This window comes from Pinus tabuliformis, chromosome 8 (assembly GCF_031772625.1).
Source record: "Pinus tabuliformis cultivar Carrire ecotype Pingquan chromosome 8, CPIR1, whole genome shotgun sequence".
Lineage (NCBI taxonomy): Eukaryota > Viridiplantae > Streptophyta > Pinopsida > Pinales > Pinaceae > Pinus > Pinus tabuliformis.
Genome location: NC_142294.1, coordinates 1,416,015,033 through 1,416,029,732, shown reverse-complemented (window position 1 = coordinate 1,416,029,732; position 14,700 = coordinate 1,416,015,033).

Sequence of the window (14,700 nt, the reverse complement as noted above, 5' to 3'; positions counted from 1 at the left end):
TAAGCATTATAAATTAAATTCATACATATTATGACAAGATGCATTATTCAGAACAAAGACACAGAAGTTGCAAAATACTTCTCTTTATTGATATCTTCAAGTGATTACAGAATTTATCCGCCTTGCGCACACAGCTGCAGGGGTCTACACACTCAACTATAGACTTCCACCCTAGGCCTCTGCGCACTCAGCTGCAGAGCCTCTACCTACGCTACGACCCCAAGCTTAGACTTCTTCCTTCAAGCTATGACTTTCTTAGCGACTATTGAACTACCTAGAGCTTACGTACTTAGCTCTTTTTATACAATCCCATGGTCCAAGGACCATGGGTAGATATTTTACAACCGAATTTACTTTACAAAAATAAGGGCGGACAACCCTTTATGACTCATGATACCTTCACGCTCTGCGACCACAAAATGTGGAGTCTTTACAAGTTTATTACAAAATTCGACCAAAAACATGGGATTTTAGCCCCAAAACTGTCCTTAGGGGATCCTGTTCCCAACAACTCACAATCTTGATATCATTCACATGACCCAAATAGTACTTGGTATTATAATACAACTAATGTGCACTATATGAAAGGACTTATGAAATCATCAATCCTTGTAAGTATATCTATATGACAGACAAAATATTGCCACCATATTATTTCCTTATAAGATTTGATGAATTTGTATTCCCATTTCCCTTCTATCTGGTTGTTATTTTGAAATGAATAATTCATAGAAACACTTCCATTCATTCTTTTCAATACATATCTCTCCCCTACAACATAACACCACAAACTTTCTTCAAGTGCTAGTCTTACTGAATAATTTCTCCGCTCTGACATATCTTCTTGTTTCTTCTAATCCTTCTCTACCTTGATTTGTCCTGGTTTTTGCAATAATGGGCCAGCTTAGTCTCACACCCTCCAGTTTTCCCCTTTTCTTCTTTATTCCTTTCATCCAAACACTCCCATCATCATCTCTAATATCTTCAACTGCCTCAGTTCCGAATAGTAATGGTTCTCCCACTCTTGTTGTTCTTTGTAAAACTATATCTTTACCGGCAACACTAACTTCTCCTCCCAAAATTTCTCTAGCTCCATCTTGTAGAAGGGTGTCTCCAATAGTTGAATTTTGGGATCCTCATAGTTGTTTCCGAGCTCCTTGATGAAGATAAAGGGGTAGTACCATTCACCAACTATAACAATAGGGGATCTTTTCTCTGAGAATGATGAATTGGAAGGGGGTAATTGTGCCCTCAAGTAAGAATTATTGCCTCAAACATATGCAAGTCTGTCATGTTTACCATGTAAATATTTGGGGCTAACTTACCAACCATCCCTACGTAGAAACATTGGAGGAAAACCATCAAAAGTGATGCAATTTGAAGTGAACCCACATCTCTTTCGAATTACTTGGATCTATTGGTATGGACTATTAGGTTCCAGATATCTAGGACGTAACCTTTTGATGCATCTACAAATACAAAACTTAGTCATGTGTTCTCCTGTGGAGTAGGTTTCCACCAATCTATACATAGGTCGAAATGTTTAGCAACGAGCCTTCTCATTCTTTTTCAATTACCCAATGGTATAAAAAAATTATAAATGACAGAGATCAATTGTTGATTGAGAAACACTTTATATAATTATGGTATAATGTTAAATACTTTTGTTATGAATGGGATGCCTTTGAATCAAAATCAAACCAACCCTTGAGTTACAAATACTAAAGGAAAAACCCACTTTGTTCTCTAAGAAACACAACTCGCTTATTTTAAAGATTGGAAACACTATAACAATCATAATGTTATCCAAATATTATTCCCTTTAACAAAAGAAATTTTATTTCAAAATATGTCTTCCACATGGAGGGAAATAATCTAATTGCACTACGGAAAAAAATGATTTTATAGTTGACATTCCATAGGGTTTATCAATCTCTAATTTCTCATGTGAAACCACTCTTGTTATGACAAGAGATGTCAAGGTTGATTAATCACTGGGAGGAATTTGATTATGAATTGGAATTCCATAATCATTCATAATGGTATATCCTTGTCCAACATTATATTATATAATTATGATGACAAATGATGTGGCGTGACCTTTATTTTGTCTGCCATCTTTTTATAGGGATATTTAATTTCCTAGGATGGAAGAGTGGCTTCCATGGCATGGTTGAGGTTCAACTTTTCCATTTCATCTAATGGATTCACTAATTGAAACAATAACCTAGCTACTTCAAGCTTGCTTATGATTTTTCTATGTAATAACAAATATTTTGTGGAGGAAGATGAGTTCTATTAAAATTTTCGAAACTTTCTTTGTCTCCAATCCTAAATGAAGAGATGAAGAAGTTGGTGCATTTCCATTTTATGTTTCCTTAGAATAAATGTTGACAAAAAAAAGGCCAAGGCATGTATATCTTAGTTAAAGTTTTAGCCCGTGATCAGAAGTTTTGTCAATTTTTTTGAATATTATAAACATTAAAAAAATATTCAATATATTTCGTTAACAAACTTGAGAATTCATCAAAAATTATACAATTACCAATTTATTACATATCAACATATAACAAGTTTTTTAACTTATGGCCCTATTTCCTCAACCAAAGGCTACATTGAACATGTTTCCTTCCCAACAAATAGGGCAGTAACAATATCATAGCATTTTTTCATTCCAATGAGGAAAACATAACCAAACTATGAAACAATGATCCACAATTAGGTCGGTGAAAAGTAAGGGAACCTTTCTTTCTTGCAGTGTCATGAAGTCTGAACAGTCCTCTAATTATCATCCACAATTGGGCCATTGAAAAGTGAAGGAATATTTCTTTCCTGTAGGGTTATGAAGTCTAGGTACTTGGATAGTAATTGAATGTTTCGTTGGTGTTTGGTTAGTAATTCAATATTTCGTTGCTTATCAGGTCACCTTGGATTAAACTATCTAGAGGGTTGTGCCTTCGACGTATATGGCCATCGTTGACCTTAAAGGAGTTTAGAAATCCCAAAACTCTGGTTGAGATATTCTTTTCATTTTTCTTCATTCCAATTAGGAGGGTGGGGAATTGAACGCGTGATTTCACATCAAGGAGTGCCTTAACACAACACCCAATCACTGTTTATCCAAGATTCCTTGGAAAACTATATGTCAATACTAATTCATATTAAAACATTTGATTCATAATTCACATGGGATGTTTATTATAAACAAAATTAAAATAATTCCTTTTCATATATATATATATATATATATATATATAAAGTTTTGTCCAAGTTTTTTGGTTCCCATGGTATTTGAAATTTCATATAGCGAAAAAATGTTAAAAGGAAATATTTTAATCTTGTATATAATACATTGTCAAATGTAGGTTAGGAATAAAATATTTTAATATCAATTAATATTGGAGTATACTTTAAATTATATTACTATCAAAATTACTCAATGCACATATTATGTAAAATATTTTATATATTGTTTTAAAACATTATGTATATATATCATATAAAGTTATTTAAAAAATTAGTTTTTATGGTTAAAACATTCGATATGGTTTTAATCCTTTTTTAGGTATATGTTTTTTTCAAAATCCAACAAATATTTTTTTGACATATAATTTTAAGTTATGTAATCTCTATAGCATTCAAAAATACATTTTAAATAATGAAAAATTACACATTGTATTTTGCACTCTAAAGAATGTTTGCACCTGAAGAAATTTGATCCCTCTCTGTTTATGTTAGATCAGTGGTTAAAATCGATCTATGTTGGTGTATTGTTCAATTAATAGACAAAAACAATATTTTCTGAATTATACACAATCTTCCTAAAAATTGTAGTGGGTAATTCCAACTAAAATATCATTTTATCTATTAATTAGACTATCCCTATTAATAAAATCTTATATAAATAGATTTATATAAGTGAATTTTATATCAATAATGTTCATTAATATGGACATGACCATTCATATGATTATCTCGAGAAGATTTCTAACTTAGTATGACAAAAATGTGATTCTTAGCATTTTGTCTTATCAGAATATAATAAAAATAGAAACAAAAATAAAATAAAATAAAAAATTAATAATTAATAATTAAACTAACTTAAATCTATAAATATAAATATTTTTTTCATTTACATGATTAATAAGTCTTAGATAAATTGATTTTTGTATCGCCAATCTCAAGGAGCTTATTTCCAAATAATATGTCAAAACCTTTATAATGGTGCTCCTCATAGCTGGCATAGAATGATGAGAGCTTAATTCCAAACAATATGTCAAAACCTTTATAATGGGCTCCTCATAGTTGGCATAGAATGATCAAAACTCTGACAATGGAAGATCTATCCCAGGAGATATTAAAATTAAGCATATGCAGAACCCCTATCCAAACAAAGGATGCACATGGTCACAAAAGAAATAGGTGAACCACATTTTTTAGTATTATCACAACAAAAGTTGTACCTACGACGACGTTGAAATCCTTTTCTCAGCAGATTATCCCACGTAAGGATTTTATTATAAAAAACCAACCAATTAAATCATTCCATTTTTTTTGGGACATTCCACTTCTAAGTCTTTTGGAACCAAAATGTGGACAATATAACATCGTGGCCTTGGCGATATGGAGGAGTATATATCTTTAACGCGAATTTTCCCTTTAACACATACTCCATTCCATGACATCAAAACCTCCTTTGTCAAAATAGTAATACATTCCAGACTCAACCGAATAATATATTCATTCCAATCTATCGCTAATGGATCGGTCAAGCCAATTTCCCTAGCCTCCAACCAAGAGTGCCCCACCACTCTTCTTCCTCGCTCTACAAAAATATCACTAAGAAAGACAACACCATTATTACGTAGATACAAAACAAGTGGATAAGACACAGAGTGGTTTTTATCCATACCTTTTATTGCTGCAGGTCAATCTCCACCTTTGTCACTATGTCGACCTCCCCAATCATATTCCACTAGCTGTATATATTTAAAAATGGTCTTATATTATTAATTTTTCACATATGATTTGTTTTCTTTCAATAAAAATAATTATTTCTTCCAATTTATTTTTATTGTAACTGGGAGAAATATTTTGAATTTAAAATTGGATGGACCATAATGAAGTCAAATAATTAAATGAATAATAATGATGTCAATTGTTTGTCGAATAATTATGTGAACAGTAATAATGTGAATTGTTTGACGTAGTTACTTGCTATACATAAAAACTAAAACATTCCAAAAATTTTGTAACACCATAATTTTCCATAAAGACATATATAATGATGAAGTCGAAGAAATACAACATTCACACCATAAATAATAAACTCAACTATTCACCTCAATATACATAAGTTTGTAGCACGTTTCTAAAAGAACACTCCGTTAAATTTCGATATCGAACATAGATGCAAAACATCAATCGAGATAGGCATTATGCTTTTAAATCCCTAAACATTTTCCATTCACCTTGTTTTAAATATAAAAATAATAATTTTTTTGATAATTTATAGTTTTATTTGATTAATTTTAATATAAATTTTTACAATATTTTTTTATAAAAATTATTAATAATATTTTTCTTAAAATATAATTATATATGAAAGAATGTGAAATGAGGAAATAGATATTTTGATTGAGATAATGAATTGGGCCTTGTTAATTATTATGTAGTTCTCATATCTATCCTATTGTAAGTGTCTTATTCATTTGCAATTTTTTTTGGTCTAAGAATATATTATTGTAAGTATTTTGAACACTTAAAAAAATATAATTTTAAAATCATATCATTTCGTATAAAAATATAGAAATTGTATTTTTTAAATAAAATAAAATATTTCTATAAAAGTAAGAATGATTACTTTATTATTGTTTATAAAAATTGAGATTGATTTACTTTATTTTTAATTATTTGAGTTATTGATTAAGGACAAATAAATAATAATAATTATAAGTATAGTTTGTAATAATAAAAGGATTTGTCTCAAAGAACATAGTTTTAATGAAAGGATACTCCCACCTAGGTATATATATGGATCTTTCGTCGTTATCATATAATTTACACACAAATAATTTATCTTTATGGATATCTTTATATTCAAAATATTTTAGACATCTTCAAGAGAAAGGTTGGTTGTCACATTTTGTATTATAGCTTTGTTTCTAATCTTAACTATTGGCCATAAGGAGTATTAGCCATGATAAAATAAATTTAGAGTTTCTTTTAAGAATTGGTCTTTGATCATGACTTTCCTTGGGCCATTTGAAATTCAAATTTACATTACAACTTAAAATCCTACTACTAAAACAAACCTGAAATTTTGTTAAAAAAAAATAGTTCAATATAAAAGAAAAAAACTTAAGAACCATGACACAGGGCTATCTAATCCATCAAAGTTACCTAAGGATCACACCGGGCCTGGGCCAGAACAACCCTAAGATAATGCAATTTTTTAGCATGTCTCTTCCCCCTAGAACATGTCACAACCACCCTTCGTGAGGTTTGATCTTGGGTCACCTTGCCGACAAGGCCCATCCTCAACCAGTTGTGCTAGTGGGACTTGACATAATTTTATTCAACTTGAAACAAGGAACAATATTTCATTTTGTAGATGTTGAAAGCATTAAATAATATCATCATTTCTACTTATAAGAAATAATAGAAAAAACACGTAAAAATGCTACATATATTATGCTCAAGTTATGTGTTATAAAAATCACTTAACTTTTCCTTTTTCCTTTTTTTCTAAACCTTTTGCTAAACAGTAAATTTGGTCCCAATTGTTACCATTTCTAATTCATTTCTAGTTGTTTGCATGGAATTCTATGTTTAAGTTTGAGCTCTAAAAGGCATGATTTCTATTTATACCATTCATTCCTCTCTCTTTGTGTGTTCCCTCTTTCTATCTATATAAAACTTGGGTCCTTGTTTGTTCGAAAACCATCTAGAGGTGCATTGTGATTCGAGACTAACCCATAACACCGCCATCTTATTACTATCCATGTTGATCCCATCCATCCATATGTTGACGATTCTCCATGGTTTCTTCCTCTTCTTCAGAAAGGTGAGGGTCAGATACCCACCATCCCTTTGGCTTACAATAGTGCCTCTTTTTCTCTTTTGGCATATTTTTTCCTGTGGGCATTTGTTTTGCAAGTGTCAAATTTAATAACAAATTCGAAAGTTTAATGTCATATTCTCATAATATAAAACTTGGGTCCATTGAATTTTTTTATGCTTCAGATGAATGTTACTAGGTAGACCTTTGTTAAGGTCAATATTTACAAACATTTTGGCCACTGTAAAAATACCTTTTTTCTATTTTGTCAATGTCCATCTTTTCGAATTTTCCTAGAGTATTTCAAATATCCTCTAAGAATTAATGACGTAACAAAGGTAGAGGGAGATTGGGTACTCTCAATATTGAAAGTATTGTTACTACCATATTTGCAACATCAAAATCTGGGAACCATTGAGTTAAAGCCCAACTCTACCCCAAAACCATGACCCATCATTTAAGACATATTTTAGATCTTTCAATGTGTCAAACTAAGATCTAAAAGGGCATATGAATCGTGAGTGACCCCTAAGTAATATGGGGCCCTTGATCCCCTCATATTACGTACGTAATAGGATACGGAGCGAGAACAGGAGGAAGCCGTACAAAATGGTTCCCCAGCTTGGGTGTGTCAAGTCGCCGTAAAACGCACGCAAATGCCCTCTCCTCTCCCTCTCCTCTCCTTTTCTTCATCCAGCCTGCAGATTTAGAAGAAATTTCTATTAACATTTTCGGTGTCATGGCAGACACATGATAACTATAAAGTAAATATATGTTCAATAACCTGGATAAATCAACATTTTCTGTTTTCCCCATGAGTGAATCTGAGAACTGAGATCATACATCTGTTTCCATTTCAAGTTATCTGCATAAAGAGGAAAAAGGAAATTCGAAGTTGTATAAAGATGCAAGAAGTTGAGATCTACAACTAAAAAAAAGTAAAAATATAGGAATTATGACAGATTTTCTTGACATCACGCTTCATCATATGTGGTTAAGAAGAAAGCACGGTCAATGTTCTTAATAGAAGATAAAAGTTGTTAAAGAACATGTTTAAACGACCCCATGGTAGTGACTGTTATTTCTGTCCTAAAAGTTGTTAAAGAACATGTTTAAACGACCCCATGGTAGTGACTGTTATTTCTGTCCTAATCTGACCAGATGTTGGAAATCTCATTTCTGTGGTTTAAAGGAACGAAACAGTCTAGTTCTTGTGCCAACGGAAGTGAAAATTGCTTCAGAAAAACACTCAATATGATTAAATACCAAAGCAAATTTTAAATTCGTGAGATTTTCAAAAGGAGTATTTTTGTACCTTGATGTTTCGATTTCGAAAAAAAGATATTATACTGTTAATGGAGTTCATGAATGCTTATAGGGAAACCCAGTGAACTTCACAATTTGTTCACCAAATATTTTACCACAAATAGGAAAAACAAAGATTTAGAGACTAGTCGCGGAGAAGCTGTTGATTGGGACTTGCTATTTATACAAAACCATAAAATAATGAAATAAATATTGGTTTGAACTAGAATGTAATAGCTCAAGAATTACTTAAATAACAATTTCTCCTACTTTGCAATTTTAAATATTTATAAATTTAAAATAAAATTAATCTACATTGTAATTTAAAATGATTAAATTACAACATGGCTCCTTTTGACATTGTTTATAGTTTTCCCTTCTTTCAAACTTTGCTTTAATAAAAGTCTTTGTGGTCTTGACTTTGTTGAGAGTTTCCTTCTCAAAGATTTGCTTCAATAATACTCGATTTTCTATTTTAATTTTTAATGAAATTAATAAAATTGAGGAGCTCTTCCGAATTAAAACATTTGCATTTCTTTAACCTTATGACGTATTTTTTATATTAAAATGGTTGAATGTAAAAATAATAAAAAAATAATTACATTATGTAATTTATAGTTAAAATAATGATATCAATTTAAATATAACTGTAAATATTTTATATTAAAAATATTTGTTTATTTTTTCTAATTTAGTATGAAAGAGATATCGTAATATTATGTAAATATTTTGATTTGGCCAAATTATTCACACTTTTAGACTTCAAGTTTTGATAACCTATATTTTTTTTCATGATATTCTTCTCTAATGTAGTCTATTTAAATGTCTAAAATTATAAAATTGAGGAGCTCTTCCAAATTAAAACATTTTCATTTCTTTAACCTTATGACGTATTTTTTATATTAAAATGGTTGAATGTAAAAATAATAAAAAAAATAGTAAATTGAGGAGCTCTTCCAAATTAAAGCATTTTCATTTCTTTAACCTTATGACGTATTTTTTATATTAAAATGGTTGAATGTAAAAATAATAAAAAAATAGTTACATTATGTAATTTTTTTTTTTTTTTGTAAGCGAGTGCGAGACCTTTACATTTTCGTGAATTTATTACATCAATCGCCTGCCTCTGCAGGACTCGAACCTGGGTGGGGGGAGTGACAGCCTCCGCCCCTACCATTACACCATGCACATCATGTGCTACATTATGTAATTTATAATTAAAATAATGATATCAATTTAAATATAGCTGTAAATATTTTATATTAAAAATATTTGTTTACGTTTTTTAATTTAGTATGAAAGAGATATCGTAATATTATGTAAATATTTTGATTTGGTCAAATTATTCACACTTTTAGACTCCAAGTTTTGATAACCTATATTTTTTTTCATGATATTCTTCTCTAATGTAGCCTATTTAAAGGTCTAAAATTTCCATGAATTTTCTCTGAGAAAGATTTTGTGTGAAAAGCAAGACAATATTTGACTTCTAAACTAGTGATATAGAAACCTTAAATAACCAAGACCACTATTTCACCAAACTATGGATTAGGTTTGGACATTATCAACAAACCACAAGAAAAATATCATCATAACAAATGGGTGAGTAATGTATTTTTAACATAAATTTTGAGTGTTTTCCAATTTATTGTTTTTGGTATTAATCATAGCAATAATTTTTCTGTAGTTGAGAGGGATTAGTGAGCAGTAAGTACAAAATGAGGGAAGGTGACATAGATAAAACCGTTATTTTTACCGTGGTGGGATTAGTGATTGGAAAAACAAAACAATATGTGAGGAGTGAGTACAAGATGAGGGAAGGTGACATAGATAAAACCATTATTTTTACCCTAATGGGATTAGTGATTGGAAAACCAAAACAATATGTGGGCAGTAAATACAAGATAAGGGAAGGGTGACATACATAAAACCACTATTTTTACCCTGGCATATACTTCATAGTATTTCAAGGATCTTAGAACATATACTATGGTATTTTACTTTTGATTATCTTCTCTCTTTGAAATCTACACAAAAATGTACATATTTTATTTTTTTGAATTAAATTTGAACAAATAACTTCTTACTGATAATTACATATATTTTTAGTCTTTAAACTAACTCAAATGTAATAAACATATTTATGTTGTTACACTTTAATTAAAAATACATATAAATATAAATTTATAATTAGATTAATGATTTTTAATATAGAATATTAAATTAACTTAGATTCATTTGAACTCTGTATTTATCAATTGTTGAGATTAACTTTATCCAGGTGCAAACCATTTCGAGTATCTTTCCTAACACAAAATAAATCTAAAATTAAAATAAATCTAAACTAATACTAATTACAAATGAAAAACATATAAATAATAAAATACACTACACAATAACTAATAAATATAATCAATATATTAACATCAATTTATAAAATGTTTTTCTAATGAAAAAATTATTAAAATATAAAATACTTATATCGACCTATCACATAAAAAATAACCAATAACTGTGAAATAAATAAATAAATAAATATATATATATATATATATATATATATATAAATAAATATAAGTGGAGACCAATCTATCACTATTATCAATATGCAATTTCACATAATATGAGGCCATAAACCAACCCAAGAAGGCGTCAATGTGGATTCTACTGAAGAATATGGTATTGAAACTTAGGTGAAATATGTGGCGAGGGATCTTTGAAAACTTTATTTCCTTTCGAATTTTTATGTCTTACCAATTTAGATGTCTTACTTAGTTATTAGTTCTAGCTTTCGGCAAGGCACAAAATCATTGACCTTGTATTAATTTACTTTGACTCATCAGTTTATTTAATACTTAGCCAATGTTTTAATAAAAATATTTTGGCAAACAAATTTTTATGCAAAGTTTCCATTTGGATGTCTTATTGCCGATCAAAACGTATAATTTTCATCATACATAGTATAAAATGGTTTTGAATTTTAGTTTGATGCAATTTAATGCTATTTGGATTTAACATTAATTTCAAATATTTAATGTTGAATTCCTTTCTAGCTCAAACTTTCCTATCATATCGTGATCGGAAAGGGTGCCCTATAACTCGTTGTCAGCATAATTGTTAAGTAGCAGGGCACCTGTCATTTTTCTCATCGCTTGTCACCTCTTTTATGCTCCTTCCCCCTCTTCAACTTCATTCCATTGCACTCCTACCCTCTTTTCAATCTATCATATGGAATTATGCCCCGTCTTCAATCCATCAGAGGGAATTTTCTAGAAAACCTACATACTTGCATGGAAATTTTGCAAAAAACATGCATCATCATATGTCATTTTCATAGAAAAATGCAGACAAGTGAACAAACAAAAAGGTACCATCTTCCCCGTGTTAGCAAACTTTTTCAATTAAGTACGATATTTTGTTCAGAACTTAGTGTTTTTCTGAAGGGCTTAGGTTATAGTAGGACCAAGTAGTAACAAAACTCAATTAAAAGTACCTTATTCCATTCATATTTTCATTTAAATGAACCTCTCATAAATTATTCAATTTGAAATGAGATCTAGAATATTTTGCAAGTATTCAATTTGAAATGAGACCTAGAATATTTTACATTTCATCATAGTAAACTCATTGATAGGAAGGAAAGTAAGGAATATAAAAATTCAAAAAAAACACACAGGAATTTTACTAAACATTATTAATCTCTAGAACTGCAGAGATAAACAATATCAATTTAAGAATTAAGGGAATTCAAAGAAATTCGAAGAAAATAATACCTCAGTTTGTTCTCAATTGAGGGTCACCTGCAATATTCCTTGCAAGTTCAGCTGGTAAATCTCCAGCAATATCCCGTGCTAGTTCAATTCAGTTGGTAAATCTCCAGCAATAACTGTTGAAGTGTCTCTATAATTATTTCTTTCTCAATCATCAAAACTATAATCATTTTCATTGTAGGTATTATGCTCTACATTAGCTGGGGTTTTATCTCGTCGGCCATTAGCTGGGGATTTAGATCCTCTACGTTATTACCTTCACTAAGGCCATAGGTGAAATTTCCATAATCGAGTGTAGTTTTTCTAGTTTCGTAAAATGAATCCACATGATGGGAATGGTTAAATTTCTTTGAATCTACATGACTTTAGTGGTTAAATTGCTCTGAATTATGTTCAACACCTAAAGGTCATCTAGACTTCCATCTATTATATGTAAATTTGTCAACTGCATTGGCTTAGGTGAATCTTGATGCCATTATCTATGCAAACAAGAATCTTGACACCATTGTCTTTGCAAACAAGAATCTTAATGCCAATGTTTATGCAAACAATGGTGGAGAGGATACATTATAATATCCAATGAATTCATGTTTTGATGAATCTATTTCTTGGCAAGTAGCCCATGCGTTCAGAGTTATTGTTGCCGATGAAAAGGAAAGCTCATCAGATCCACTACCTGCAAATTGAGCTACCACAATTGATCCTGAATTTGACAACTTCTTTACTGGTTGGTGCAATGTGGTAGAAAATTGGTGACCAAATGGTGTTTGGTGATAGTAAGGCTAGTTTGAACCGTGGTCATGATTAGCATCTAATCCAAGATCATGTTGCAAAGGAGGCGAATGGCATCCCATGGAGAGCTTCTGAAGAACATTCTTTTTCTCTGGTAGAGCTAGTGGAATTAGATCTAGATTTATTATTCTTTAGAGAGGCTAGAACATGGACAAGAAAAACTTTGGAATAGAGTAGTGCATTTCAACATGTAATTGAAGTGTGGCACGTATTACTGAACCTTGTTTCTTTTTTGTTGGATCACCTCCTCGCATGGAGCAGGATTTTGACCCTCATTGATAGTGACAAAGTGGTGGGTAATTCCACACCATATTTGATCAATTGGTACACCTCACCATACCTGTATGACCCTGTTAAAATAAAATCTTTATTTATAAAATAATAACTTGTTTTGAATGGGGAAAAAGTTTGTTTTAAGAGCTTTAGGGTTTATGAAAAGAAAATTGAGAAGGAACCATTAAATAAGTAAATAAAATATTCCCCATCACAGTCGTTCATATAGATACAACCTGCATTACTAGCCTTACAAAACACTTACTTAATGAATTCTTAAAAGATAGTGCTATTTCATCTTCTTAGGATGGGATCAAACTAAATCGAAATATTAGTGCAGTGGCCACTACGACAATGGGGTAGTCCAAGGGATCCACTTGGAACCAATCATGATGAGATTGGAAATCCTCAAACATGTGATTACCATTATCATCTCTCACTCACAGAAATACGTGAAAAGATGTCTCCTCGTCAAAATTGTGAGTGATGTTTGCATAGTTAGGGAGATAAGATACTTTGTCTTCAAACCCCCATTATAGATTAGTTGCAGAGCCCTGCCTACCACGATGATTTCCTACAACATAACTCTGATTAATGGAACAACCCTTGCTTTTTCTAGTGCTTTTTCTTCTCGTGGACGTCTTTATCCACAAAATTCAAAACCCTGCACGCAAAGGAGTTATACATAGTTCAAACCAAACTCAAAAAACCCTAAGAAAAAAATAATAATACTAGTAACAATATTATGACATATTTTTGTTCTTTGGAAATGACTCTATAGTTTTATAACTCCACATATTGAACATAGAAGCAAAATTGAACAAATAGGTGACAACTTGCTCAAAAAATAGAAACAAGTGGCACTCAAAAGTATGCATGTCAAGTCAAATTAAATAGGTAATTAGAAAACTGCTTGACCTTTGATTTAAAAAATTATAAATTATGATTAAAAATATTTTTGGCCACTTGTTATTCCTACAAATTTAGGATTCGTTTATTTCAATTTAGTTTATTCAATTTGCAGTCGACATTTCTGATAGCTATATTGATGTTACAGTGATGATAGCTATGTTGATGCTACAGTGGTGGGGTTTTCCTTAAGGTTATTACCAGGCATATTTCCTTGTAAGTATAAGTATTGGGCAATAATAGCTTGAACTTTTCAAGATATGGCTTTCTAGAAATAACCTTGGAAGGATAATGTTGAATAAGTTCACCATGTTTGGCTTTTTAGGCAGACTTAAATCATGGGGATCGTCTTTAATACCCTATATCGACGACCTTCGACAATTTGTCAGAGTTCTCAAGAAGGGCCCTCTCCTCGGTGAGAACAATAGTTACTAGCCCACCACCTGACATAGAATTTGTTAACATAAAAAAAGTTCCTCCAGAGAGTAATCATCCCATCAATTTGTTCTTAGTTGTTGTTGAAGAGTGAAGGTCACTAACCCAACAGACAGATGGCTCTGGTTCTCAGGATTAAGGAGAAAAATAGATATA